The 14,254-nt window shown below is 33.2% G+C and overlaps 1 protein-coding gene across 1 annotated transcript in view; it reads right to left on the reverse strand.

Moving 5' to 3' along the window:
- GALNTL6 (polypeptide N-acetylgalactosaminyltransferase like 6) overlaps positions 1-14,254 on the reverse strand; it is a 1,756,803-nt gene that overhangs the window by 907,922 nt on the left and 834,627 nt on the right. The window lies entirely within an intron of this gene.

Below are 14,254 nucleotides of genomic sequence, written 5' to 3' on the forward strand. Positions count from 1 at the left end.
AAACATACAGGAGATTACATTGCCAATTATCTCTTGAAAAATTTTCTGGAGGGCAGCTAGGAGACAGTGCATAGAGAGTACCTGTCCTGGAGTCAGGAGAACCTGAGTTCAAATCCAGCCTCAGACACTTAATAATTGCCTAACTGTGTGACCTTGGGCAAGTTACTTAACCTCATTGCCTTAATTAAAAAAAATTCTTACTCCTTTAGGAAAAACCTGTGTATGTTATACTGGGTCCTGAAAAGACAATTTATACAGAGACAGTTATGTTTGGGTACTAAATAGTTGATAATATCTTGACAATTGCAACTGAGATAAGAATGCAAGGGATCAGTGCTTCAAATTAATTTGGAACAGTTTACTCATGGAAAATACAAGAAAGAAAATAAAAGGTTATGACATAAAGACCCAACCATAATCCAGAATAATCATAAGAATTTAGCAAGATTTACTTGGTATTCTCCTATTAAATCCTGGAATCTTTTTCTTTGCCAGCAGCAAAAATCAGTCACTATGTCTCCTTATACTATGTTGCAGAATTTTCTCTTTGATTCTTCAATTTTTTTTTCTGAGTTACACAAAGGCCATTACCCTCTTCCCCACTCCCAACCTTTTCCTCCTGATCTTTTTCCCTCTTTCCTCTGTCTTTAATTTCAACAATTATGCAGAATATGAGTCCTAGAATTGAAAAGTTTAAAGGCTGAGGCATCATTTAGTCCAATTGTATCTGAAATATATCTCTTTGAGAACATACTTGACAAGCGATCATCACAACCTTCCTTGATGGACTTTGCTGAAGCAGGTTTCAGTGTCTTCTTTAAGTATCCTAAGTCTTCTTGACCCCAACAAAACAAGTCTGATCCTTTCCTCCTCTTCATGACAACCTTTCAAGTGCTACTATTCAGAAGTTAGTATGTCCTTCCCCATTTCCTGCTATCATACCTCATATGGCATCACATCTCACTACAACTTGGTTACTATTCTATGAATGCTAGTTCTTAAAATCTTAAAGTTTGAAAGTTAAGGGATAAGAAGACAAGAACGCTTTTATTCTGAGTTACTTATGCAAATTATGTTACCGTTTGCTGGAAGCCTTTCTTAACCAGTCTTAATTCCAGTGTCTTCCCTTTGTTAGCTTTTATTTGTCCTGTTTATATCTTGCTTTGACTATTTGTTTGCATGTTGTCTTCCCCATGAGATTTTTGAGGTCAGGGACTACCCTAGATCACTTTTTATATCCTCAGAGCTTAGTCTAGTTCCAGGCTTATAGGAGGCATTTAGTATTAAATATAGATTGATTGATTGGTTGACTAAGTGACACAAGAAATGCCACACAAGGAACAATCATCTATGCATAATTATTAGAAGTTATGTTGGAAAGTGTTTCTAAGTTGTCAGCATTCCCTGAAATACATTGCTATGTAGATGATAAAAAATGCAAATTTGGCTTTTCAGTTCTCTCTGTATAATTCATATAATGATTACTCTGAGTGTCTGTGTGTGTATGTGTGTGTACGTGCCTGTAATCACAAGTGAATCACCAGTGCTAGACCATGCATGGGAAGAGATAGACTCTTCTGCAAACTGAAAAAGGTGGCACAGGTGATAACTAATAATGAAGTGAATATATAATGAGATAAATACATGTAAGATGTCATCTTTTATTATATCACTGCTTCAAATCTATATTTAATCTCCTAGATGCTCCAGTGGAATTTCAGCTAAATTTACCAAATGAGATTTGACTCTATTGACACACATATACATACAAATATGCTTACTAATGACCAAATTATTGAGTACTTTAAATATCTTCTAGAGTATTTAATTTTGTGACCTGCTGTGGTCATGAATCACACACACACACACACACACACACACACACACACACACACACACTGTCTAGATATTGGGAACAGTCATATTCCCTTCCCTTCCTTTACATTTATTCCTCTGCCTTAATTCACTGACTCCTTGTTCCCAAGAAGAAAAAACCTCTGTATTGTGTGGGATGCCTAATGGTGTCTTAATCATAGTAGGGATTCAGGGTTTTGTCAGATTGAACTCCATGAAATATGGTATCTTTGCTTAATGAGATATCTTATTAATAACAGTAAACACATTAGATAGTAGTGCAATGGATTTGGTTAGACATTTTTAGTGTCTAATATCCTTTTCAAGGTTAGAAAGCTTTATTTCCAAATTCAAATGCATGTAAACATGCAAACATGCATGCATGCATACTTGTGTATATATTAAAACTAAATTTATTTACATATATGGTAATGTACAGAAGTCTTGTAAATCTCACTATATATGTACATATTGCTATGTGTCTATAGCTTTATGTATGCACATATATATTATATATATAATACATATACATCAGGAGATGTACTATAAATAAAGGTTTTTTATTATAAAGTACATTTAATTCCTGAGGAAATCTGTGAAAAGTTTTCAAGGACTCCATAAACTTGCATAAAAGCATTTATTTTTACTAAACTCCAAATTAAATTAGGCATTTTGTAGGTGAAACACCATAATCATATTAATAGAATATAATAATTAATAGAATATCCCTGGCTAGACCCAGGAAAGAAATCATACTTTTAAAATCCTTTGCATTGTCAAATGGTTTGACATCAGAAAATGCTACTATTTTGTCAGTGGAAATGCTATTAAATATACGCCATTACCATCCACTTTTCCACAATGCCATAAATAGCATGATACCTTTCCATTTGACTTTCAGAGCTTTCCATATGTATTATTGACCTCATTAAAATGAGAGCTCTTCTGTTTTTTAAGAAAGATTTTATTTATATTGTTTTACAATTTTCCCCCCTTTCTTGCTTCCCCCCCCCCACAGAAAGCAATCTGTTAGTCTTTATTGTTTACATGGTATATGTTGATCGAAGTTGAATGTGATGAGAGAGAAATCATATCCTTAAGGAAGAAAAATAAAATATAAGAGAAAGCAAGACCAGACAATAAGATATCTGGTTTTTTTCTAAATTAAAGGTAATAGTCTTTGGTCTTTGTTCAAAGTTCACAATTCTTTCTCTGGATACAAATGGTATTCTCTATTGCAGAGAGCCCTAAACTGTCAGTGGTTGTTGCACCAATGGAACGAATAAGTCCATCAAGGTTGATCATCACCCCCATGTTGCTGTTTGAGTGTACAGTGTTTTTCTGCTTCTGCTCATCTCACTCAGCATCAGTTCATGCAAATCCTTCCAGGCCTCCCTGAATTTCCATCTCCTTTTTAAGGAGAAAATGTCTTGTTTTTCTATTTGTATCTCAGTCATTTAGCATAATGTTTCCAAATGGTAAATGCTAAGTAAATTCTGTATTCATTATTCATTCTTTCATTCATTCATGTATTCATTCAGAACCTATTATTTTGTCACAAGTAGAAATCAGCTACTTAATATCATATTATAGTTGTTATATACATATATATAATATATATATATATATATATATATATATATATATCAATGCAATGTTTACTGTCATTACTATTTTGAAATCACTGTAGTTACTTGATCCAGCCCTTGATTGCACATGAGTTTAGTTATCTTGTCTAAGGATCATATTTCAAATGTCAACAAATATTTATTAGTATCTATGTGCCAGGGACTATGTTTGGTTTTCAAAGTGCAAAATAAAAATTAAAAGAATCCCTGTCTTTGGGGAGTTCACAATCTACTGAAGGAGATTGCATGTCAACAATTATGTAAAAATAAGATGTACAGAATAAATTAGTAGTTATCTCTGAGGGAGGGAATGAATGACATAATGAAGATGGATATACAGATTTACTAAAAGTCTAAGTGCAGTTTTTAAACTCTAATAGCTTCAAATTCACTAGGATTTTCTTTCTTTCTTTCTTTTTTTATTTACACATTACTAAAATTATCTTATTGTAAGAGTAAACATAATCCCCTCTCCCCTCCCACAAAAAAAAAAACTCATAAGAAATAAAGTGAGAGAAAGTGAAAAAAAATGTACTTCAGTCTATGTTCAGATACACTAACTCTGTCTCTGGAGTGTATTGCATTCTTTATCTTAAGTCCATCAGATAATTTTTTTCCCACAGTTGCTGCTGATGATTGTAATTCCCTCCATCCAATCTTCCCTACTCCCATTTATTCTATTTTCTCTCTCTTTTCATTCTGTCCTTCTTCCAAAGTGTGTCATGGGGCAGCCAAATGGCAGAGTAAACAGAGTACCACTCCTGGGGTCAAGAGGCCCCAGGCCTACATCCCACCCCAGAGATCCAGCAACCAACCAACCACATGGTCCTGGGTGGGCAACCTAATCCTGCTTGCAAGAAACAAACAAAAAGTATGTTGTATCTGACTACGCTCTCCCTATCTACTGTCTCCTCTATCAGCTATACCCCCTCTCCCCTCCCCCTTTCCCCTTTCTCCCCTTTCTCCTCTAGGGTAAAAGATTTATTTCCCCTATTAAGTGTGTATATTGTTTCCTCACTGAGCTATTTCTGATGTGAACAAAGGCTCCCTCATTCCCCCTCATGTTCCCCCTTCTACTCTATTGCATAAGATATCTTAGTCCATTCTTGACTCTTTTGCATAAAACATTTTAGTTCATTCTACCTCTTCTTTCCCTTTCTCCAGTACATTTCCTTTTCACCCATGGACTCCACTTTACAATCTATTATAACTTCATATTTAGCACCTTCCTTTGCCTTACCTATATATATATATATATACTACTAACTTCTCTATTAAATGAGAATGCTCATATGAGTCATCAGTATCATATTCCCATGCAGGAATACACACAGTTCAACATCATGAAATTCCTTATAATGTGCCCTTCCTGTCCTCCATCTTTACACAACACTGAGTCCTGTACTTGAAGATCAAATTTTCTGTTCAGCTGTTGTCATTTCACTAGGAACATTTGAAATTCCCCTATTTCATTGAATATCCATCTTATCCCCTGGAAGAGGATGTTCAGTTTCCCTGGATAGTTGATACTCAGTTGTAATCCAAGCTCTTTTGACTTCTTAAATATTATATTCCAAGCCCTTAATGTGGGTGCTGCTAAATCCTGTGTAATACTGATTGTAGCTACATGATATTTAAATTGTTTCTTTCTGGCTGTTTGTAATGTTTTCTCTTTGACTTGGGAGCCCTGGAATTTGAATATACTATTCTTGTGGTTTTTTTTTTTTTGGATCTCTTTCAGGAGGAGATTGGTAGATTCTCTCGAATTTCTATTTTTACCCTCTGCTTCTCTGATGTCAGGGTAATTTTCCCATGGAAATTCTTTAAAAATGAAATCTAGGCTCTTTTCCTGTTCTTGACTTTCAGGTAGCCCTTTAATTTTTAAATTGTCTTTTCTGGATCTGTTGTTTTTCTAATTAGATATCTCACATATTCTTCTAGTTTTTCATTCTTTATTGTTTTATTTTTTCCTTGATTCCTCACAAAGTAATAAGCTTTCCTTAGCTGTATTCTACATTTGAAAGAGTTGTTTTCTTCAGAGAACTTTCTTATCTCCTTTTCCATCTGGCTAATTCTGCTTTTTTTCTTCTCCTAATTAATTTTTTTGGAACACTTTCCATTTGATCTAAACTGGTTTTTAACATGTTTTCTTTGGCATTTTTGGTATCTCCTTGACTAAGCTGCTAACTTGAATTTCATGTTTTTTCCTGAATTTCTCTCATTTCTCTTCCCAATTTTCCCTCTACCTCCCTTACTTAATTTTTAAAATCTTTTTTTTTTTGAGCTGTGCCATAGCTTGAGCCAAATTACCATTTTTCTTGGAGGCTTTGACTACAGAAGCTTTGATTTTATGTGTTTTGATCCTCCATGGGACCAAAGTAATTTTCCATGTTTAGGTTCCTTTTTTAATGTTTACTCATTTCCCTAGATTGTGCCTTGGTTTTGAGGTACTTCCCAAGCTTTTGAGTATTTTTGGGATACCCACCTCAAAGACCTCAGGTCGTTCAGGTCTTATGAGAGACTCTGATTGTTATTCTGGCCTGTGTTCAGGTCTGTGGATGACCACCATCACTCCCCTCTGCCCTGGAATTGTGAGGCGAGTTCCTGCTCTATGGAAATTGGGGGTCCCAGACTGTGACCAGGGTCTAAATGTGGACAAAGCACCAGAGTCCTGTCGCAGGGACAGAGGAGAGACTTCAACAGTCTCCCCTTTCCCTTACCTTCCTTGGGATGTGCATTCTGGAAGCAGTTGCTGGGTAGCACTGCAAACCGGCTTCTGTTGATCTGGGACTGCACCAAGGGCTGGTACACTGAAAGCCACACTGGCCTGGTCTGTGCAATCTGGTAAAGGTTTCTTTGCCAATCTTCCAAGTTATGCTTGGTGTTCCCTGGGTTGGGGAGTCTGGAAATTGCTTCTGTGGCCATGGGCCAGGGCCCACAGGGAATTTTGTTTCCAGAAGGCTGCTGCTCCTACACTCTGGCTCTGTTTGCATTGCCCTTCACTATGATTTTCAAAACATTTTGTATAAGTATTGTTCTCTGAGTTTAAAATACTTTAACTGGAGGAAAGTAAAGCTGGACAGTCACAGTACATTGTTATAAATTTTATTTAAATATTTCAAAGGAATTTGAGATAATCCCCAAATATAGCATAAGGCATAACATGATTATTTTCTTTTTTAAAAAAATTATTTTTTTATTTAATTATGTTTCATCCACATGCACATGTATATTTTTAAGTTACAAAATTTCCTTCTATCTTCCCTTCCTTCCCCTCCTACCTCAGTGATGAACAGTCAGGTTAGCTCATTGTTACATATATATACATATATATATATATATATATATATATATATATATATAGATAAACAAGTTTGCATATTTGTCATTTTCAAGTATGAGGAATTATGATTAAGGGAAAAAATATACATGAGATAATTTTTATGAAGTGTTCATCAGATTCTGAAGGGTTGGTTTTTCTTTCTTTTTTTCTTTTTGCTTTTTTTCCCTTCTGGATGGGGATAACATCCATAGCCAGTCTAATATGGTTTTTCCAAGCTCTCTGAACTGCTGAGAGTTGCTGCTTGCATCAAGGTTGATAATCTCACATGATCATGATTAACAAAATGTGGTTGTTATTGTGTACGTTGCTTTCTTGGTTCTACTCCCTTTGCTCAGCATCAGATCCCATAAGTCATTCCACGCTTCTCTAGAGTCAGATCATTTATGGTTTCTTATAGAGCAATAGTATTCCTTAGTATTCATGTATCATAACTTGTTTAGCCATTCCTCAACTGATGGGCATACACTCAATTTCCAATTCTTTGCAACTACAAAAAGAACTGCTATGAATATTTTGTAACATGTAGAACTTTTCCCATTTTTTATAATTTCTTCTGGATATAGACCGAAAACTGGAATTGTTGGGTCAAAGGGTATGAATAGTTTTATTGTTCTTTGATCATAGTTCCATATTGCTCTCCGGAATGGTTGGATCCATTTACAGTTCTCCCAGTGATGCATTGATGTCCCAATCGTCCCACAACCTCTCCAAGATTGATCATTTTCCCTTTTGGTCATCTTGGCCAATCTGACAGGTATGAAGCGAGAGCACATTGTTTTAATTTATATTTCTTTAATCAATAATGATTTGGAACATTTTTTCATATGATTATATATACATAAAATATATATATATATATATATATATATATATATATATATATGGTTTTAATTTTTTCATTTGCAAACTGTCTATTCATATCCTTTGAACATTTATCATTTAGGGACTGACTTTGTAACCTTATAATTTGATATAATTCTATATATTTATTTTCTTAACTACCCTAAGAACAAATATTGGGGAAAATGATGGTTTTTTAAAAAAAATCAGTTTTGTCAAACTGGCCTGATTAGCACTCTGCTCTAATTTAAGATCTGAAAGATTGAAACAGACTGAGACAGAAATTGAATTCCAAACTCAAAGCTCACTGGACTGGGGACTAACACTCCCGGGAAGCTGGTAACAATTTTCTACCATTGTACTCCAAAGATACTGCTCCAGCAGTCACCATCTTTCCCTTTCCAACTGTAATCATCATAATCCCTGTTTCTAAGAAAATCTGATTTATCTTTTTCCTTGTATAGAGCCTGAATCCTATCTTAACTGAGTCAAATTATGAGTTTAAGAAGTTAAAATGAAAAGTTATACCAAAGGATACAGGGGGAAAATTAAAAAAAATTAGTAAAGTACAAAGAAGGAGGAATTATATAATTAGAGAAGAGGTTTCTAGGAGTTTTGTGATAAAAAATGAAAATAGTATTGGCTCCAGAGTAAGGGGACTTGGGTTAAAATTCTATTTCATATTTTCTATTGATTTGGAATTTATTTTCCTCAAATGTTAAATGAAAAGATGGGCCAAATGGTCTCTAAGAACTCTTCATTCATTTGGCCCACTTGAGTTGATAGGGGCCTTGATTAGGGAAAGATGATGGAGGAAGGAGGCCTGTGTTAACGAGACAGCAAAGCTAAAAACCAAATGACTTGACAATTGATTGAATGTGGTGGGGGGAGTGGGGATGAGAGAGAGGAACTGAAAATGACTCCTTAGTTGCATAACTGGTTGACTGGGAGGATAGCAGTATTCTTGTCAGGATCAGGGAAGATAGGAAAAGAAAAAAAATTTGGAGAAAATGGAGTTCAGTTTTGACAATGAAGAGTTCAAGGTTTTTCCAGGGAATTCCATTAGACATTTATACAAAGAAACAAAGTACCAGATCGGAAGTCTGTGAACTTCAGTGAGGGAAAAAAAATCATCTTTATTTTTACTATACTTTAAAACAAACTGAAATTTCTTCCTCTATAAATATAGACAAAAAATATGATTCTGAGATAGGATTTGGAGGTTTAAACAGTGTGCACAGAAAGGAGAATACTTATTTAAATGCTATATATTATTCTTTTTATGATTCTTGTCAAGCCCATCTCCCCCAAAATTTTCCTCTCCTTGCTCCTTGGTCTATCACCATGTGCTACTGTGCAGTATGGCCTAAGCAGAAATAAGGATGACTCTCCATTTCTAGTTAAAATTCATCTCTTTCAAATCAACAAATTTATCAAGGACCCTATCCTAGAGCTGTGTTAAACAACAAGTTATAAAAATAATATTCAGGAAGGAATGTACACACATTTCAAAAAATATTTTACCTATAATTTTAAGATGCCATGATTCATTTAGTTAGGTACTATTCAGTAACTTTATCCAGCTTTTCCCCTTTCATACTACAGGAACATTCCAAATGTAGTTTGTTTTGTACAAGTAAAAAAAAAAGTAGAAAAAGGAAAAAGGGAAAAAAACTCATTTATTTGGTTCCATAAGATATGGCTGCCATGGAATTATAAAAGCATACTTAAAAAACAAAATAAAAATAAACTTTTATTTTCCATTTATCTTGTATATATGAAAAGTAAGAAGGAAAATCAATGTCTCTTGTGCCTAAAACAGGCAATTCCAAAGAGAAAACAAAGTTAGAAATAAAAGAATTAATAAAGATCCTGATATAATCAATGGATAATACCCAATCATTTATCCATGAAATACTCAAATCCAAGATTATTTTTCTACCTTTGATGCTTGTGTTTTTATTTAAAAGTCCCAAAAGAGATGAATTTAATTTAAAATCTTTAATATTTGCTGTTTATAACTTTATTTTCCTTGTGGACTTTAAGTCAATAAGAGATGACTCATTGCGATAATGACTAACAGATTAATTAAGCATCTGTCAGGGTAACTAGGAGTCAATGTATCAAACACATCATTCTAGGAAAGCAAAATTACACTATGAAGATTGTCATTGGTCCATCTAGTTGACTATGACAATTTAAAATAATTTAAGAAATTTCAAAAAGATCAACTCTATATTTAAAATGTATTTTCATGTAAAAGCCAGAGCAAATTTCATTCTATAAGTCATTTTGCCAATAATTTCTTTAGGACTTTTCAACATAGAATTATAGGCATCTTAACTATTTCTTTTTTTTAGGTTTTTGCAAGTCAATGGGGTTAAGTGGCTTGCCCAAGGCCACACATCTAAGTAATTTTTAAGTGTCTGAGACCGGATTTGAACCCAGGTACTCCTGACTCAAGGGCTGATGCTTTATCCACCGTGCCACCTAGATGCCCCCCATCTTACTATTTCTAAACAAATAAGAAATTAGGAAATCTAATTTGAAAATATAATATTGGTGAATTTCTTCTTTACAATCTATGCTTCTATGATATAGGTAGGATTCTAAAAATATTTTCAAGTATTTTGGGGTTTGAGGGGAAGTCATCAATACTTTCTTCTATTTTTTGCTTACAATAACTTTCCAAGTTTGAAAAAAAAGAGCTTCATTAGTATTAAATAAATGATTTGATGACTGGAATTTTTCAGATTTTCATAGTGAAAGAGAATGTGAAGCATAAGAGGTGAATAACAAGTCTTGGAATTTCTTTCTTTGGGGAAATAGGAGTTAATTGTTATTTAAAAATAAAAAAATACAGTTACATGCAAGTTAGCTTTAAAAACTTTTTCTGGTCAATTCAAAATACTTATGGTGAACTCAATTTCAGGTTAAAATATATGTCTTCAGGAGAAGAAAGAAAAGTAAAAAATGATAAAGGAATTAATAAAATAATTTGGCAGTGGAAAATTAAAACATATGTTTTTATATAAGGAAGTGGATCACTAAAAAAAGAAGGGAAAAGCAGAAATATGAGGAATGAACCTATGGAGCTGAACCCTCATTCAGAGTATCTTTTTTAATCATTCAAAACATTAATTCTATAATATGTAGCTTTTGGATAAATAAAAAAGATGTACAAGAGAGAAAAGGTCTGCTTCTTTCCCCAATCCTTTAACATTCTAATAGCTTGTGAAATGTTAGAGGTCAGTAGAATGTGACCTTTTTGGGTGCTGGACTACTCCCCTGTACCTGCCACCAACACCATCATTTGATTGGACTTGTGGGGTCTTATTTCAAATCAATAGCATAAGGGGGATTTTTTAAAATCTCTAATCTCTTGGTCTGACTCCATGAGTTACTTTTAGGGTTCCATTCCACCAGCATCTTCCTATTTACTTTCTCCACCATCCCATCCTCAAACTGCTCTGAGGATTTACCAAGGATAACTGAGTTCCATAAACCCTATATTCTATATTCCTATTTTTAGTAGGTATATTACAATTGTGTGGTTATAGAAATTACTAGAAAATATAAGAATAACAAAAATATACATTAAAAATTAGACAACAAATACAATTGAACTTTTACAAAAGGTTGAATTTAGATTAGGAGAATTTAGGATTTTATTTGAAATGATATAAATGGAAAATGGATTTTAATGCAATGATTGCTACAATTTTATTTCAATTGTTATTCCAATGTATTGTTTGCTTTTGTAAAACAAACATTCATATTTCTAATTGATTACAGTTTTCAATTCAAGGTTTCTTACTTTTTCTCCTTTTTCAGTGCTTCTTTGAGGAGTCAGAAACCCAAGCAATTTAGATATCTAAATATTTTTGCCAAAGAGAAAATTTGTATCCTATTTAATTTTTTTACATTATGGAACTATCAACAATCCCAATCATTTTAATACATGGAGAATAATATAAATATTACTCTATATGAAACTGTGAATATTTGCATAGTTTGTAAGTGTAATCATTAAATTTAGCCTGATAGTATCAGACTGGTCTATTTATATGTTTACCCTTTTAACTTCCTTTTCTCTTTTCCATATTTTTCCACATTTCCTTGACATCCTTTATATTTTGCATCAGTATCTCTAGCCAATTATTTTCCCATAAAAAGATAAAATTTTCCTTTTGGCAATTAAATGTTATAAAGCAAGACAAATTTATATATTTACCAAATCTGAAACTATATGACTCATTTTGAACTCTGTCTAGCCCACCATCTTTTGGTCTTGAGGTAGGAATTCAGGCTTTAGTCTCTTAGAATCATGATCAATCATTGATTGCACTGATCAAAGTTCTAAAAGCTTCCTAAGTTGTTTCCATTTATATTCCCTTTATATATAAATTACTATCTTTCTTGCATAAATTTATACAAATATTCAAAGTTTCTTTTACTCAAAACAAAATAACAAAGCAACAAAATAGATTCAAAGTACTTCTATGGTCTGTTTGTCCTTATTTTTTTTAATATTATACTCAATTTTGCAAGATAAGTTATATTTACTTGTAGGTATTTTGTCTTATGTAATATTATAGCTATCATTTCTTTATAATAATTAAAGTATCATCTTATCTGAATCAGACTGTGGTCCTCAATACTTGAAGACTCTGCCCACTTTTTCCTCCTTATTCCTTTACTATAGAAATTTTTTTCTTTCAAGTTTATTTATTCAATTAACATACCTTTATTTTCTCTCCTTCCTTCCCCTAATGAATAAGTACAATGAGAACTAAAACTCTAATAAAAATTCATAGTCATTCAAAGCAAATTCCCATATTGGCCATCTCTAAATATATATCCTACATTTTACATTTTGAGTGTATCATTTCTCTGTCAGGAGATGAATATTATGTTTCATCTTTTATGTTTTGAAATTATTATTTGCTATTGCATACATAAGAGTTTTAAAATCTTCAATGTTTGTTTATTTATAAAATAATGCTAATTAATGTAATATATTTTACGTAGTTCAGTCATTTGGTGCATTGGATAGAGTTTCTGACCTGAAATTAGGAGGACTACTCTTCCTAAATTCAAATCTAGATTTAGACATTTCTGAGTGACCCTGAACATGTCAATTAATCCTGTTTCCCTCAGTTTTCGCATTTGAAAATGAGGAAGTGAAGGAAATGGGAAAACATTATCTAAATCTATCTATAATTCTATGAATGTATTTGTATTGGTGGTATCCCTAGGCAGAACCTAGTCATTTGTCACTAACCTTAGATCCACCTCTACACAGACTTCTTTTCACATGGATGGAAGGAAGAAATGGTCAAAGTGATTTGACATGATAGTACCTCAACCCCCTTAAAAATGGCAATGGTGATTGAATTTTTTTCAGTGTCCAGGAAAAAAATAAAATTGTATCCAGCTTATATTCTGGTTTTGGATACTATATGAAATATAAAATATTTCACTGTCAATAACGTCAACCTCAATTAACTCTAACATTATGATTAGATAATGATAGTCTGAAATCTGTTCTTTTTTCCTATTTTCTGTCTGCCACTGTTTCTCTCACTTAAGTGTTCAAAAATATTGATGGATTCAAACTAAAGCATTTATGAATGATAATTTATTTAACATTTATATTAACGAAGCATAATTGTAGAAAGCTGGTAAACAATTTTTACAACTAGGAATTCTGATGAAGTTCTCATTTCTAAAATATATAGAGAATTGCATCAAATTTATAATGTCACAAGCCATTCCCCAATTGATAAATAGTCAAAGGATATAGATAGACAGTTTTCAAATGAAGAAGTGATCATATGAAAGAATGCTCCAAATCACTATTGACTAGAGAAATTAAAATTAAAACAACAATGAGGTATCTCACACCTATCAGAATTGGCAAGATGAGAAACATTGATGCATTATTGGTGGAGTTGTGGATGGATCCAACCTTTCTGGAGAGCAATATGGAACTATTTGCAAAGAGCAAGAAAACTGTTCATATTCTTTGACCTAGAAATTCTAATTCTAGGTCTATAACCAAAAGAAATTATAAAACAAGAGAAAACTCCTACATGTTCCAAAATACTTATAGCAGCCTTTGTTGCAGTGGAAAAGAATTGGAAATTGAAGGCTTGCCCAATTGAGGAATGACTAAACAAGTTATGGTACATGAATACTATGGAATATTATTGTTCTATAAGAAACCATAAATGGTCAGACTCTAGAGAAACCTGGAATGACTTACAGAATCTGCTGCTCCACAAAGGAAGTAGAACCAAGAGAACAAGGTACAGGTCAACAACAACATTATAAGATGATCAACCTTGATGGAAGCAGCTCCTGTCAGCAGTTCAGAGCTAGGACAACTGTATTTAGACTGGCTATGGACTATATTATCCCCATTTGGAGGAAGAAAAACAAAACAAAATACCTGCACACACACACACACACACACACACACACACACACACACACACACCCCAAACTCTTCAGAATCTGATGAACTCTTTATAAAAATATATCTCTTATCTCTCTCTCTCTCTCTCTCTCTCTCTCTCTCTCTCTC

This window comes from Macrotis lagotis, chromosome 3, assembly GCF_037893015.1.
Source record: "Macrotis lagotis isolate mMagLag1 chromosome 3, bilby.v1.9.chrom.fasta, whole genome shotgun sequence".
NCBI classification, from domain to species: domain Eukaryota; kingdom Metazoa; phylum Chordata; class Mammalia; order Peramelemorphia; family Peramelidae; genus Macrotis; species Macrotis lagotis.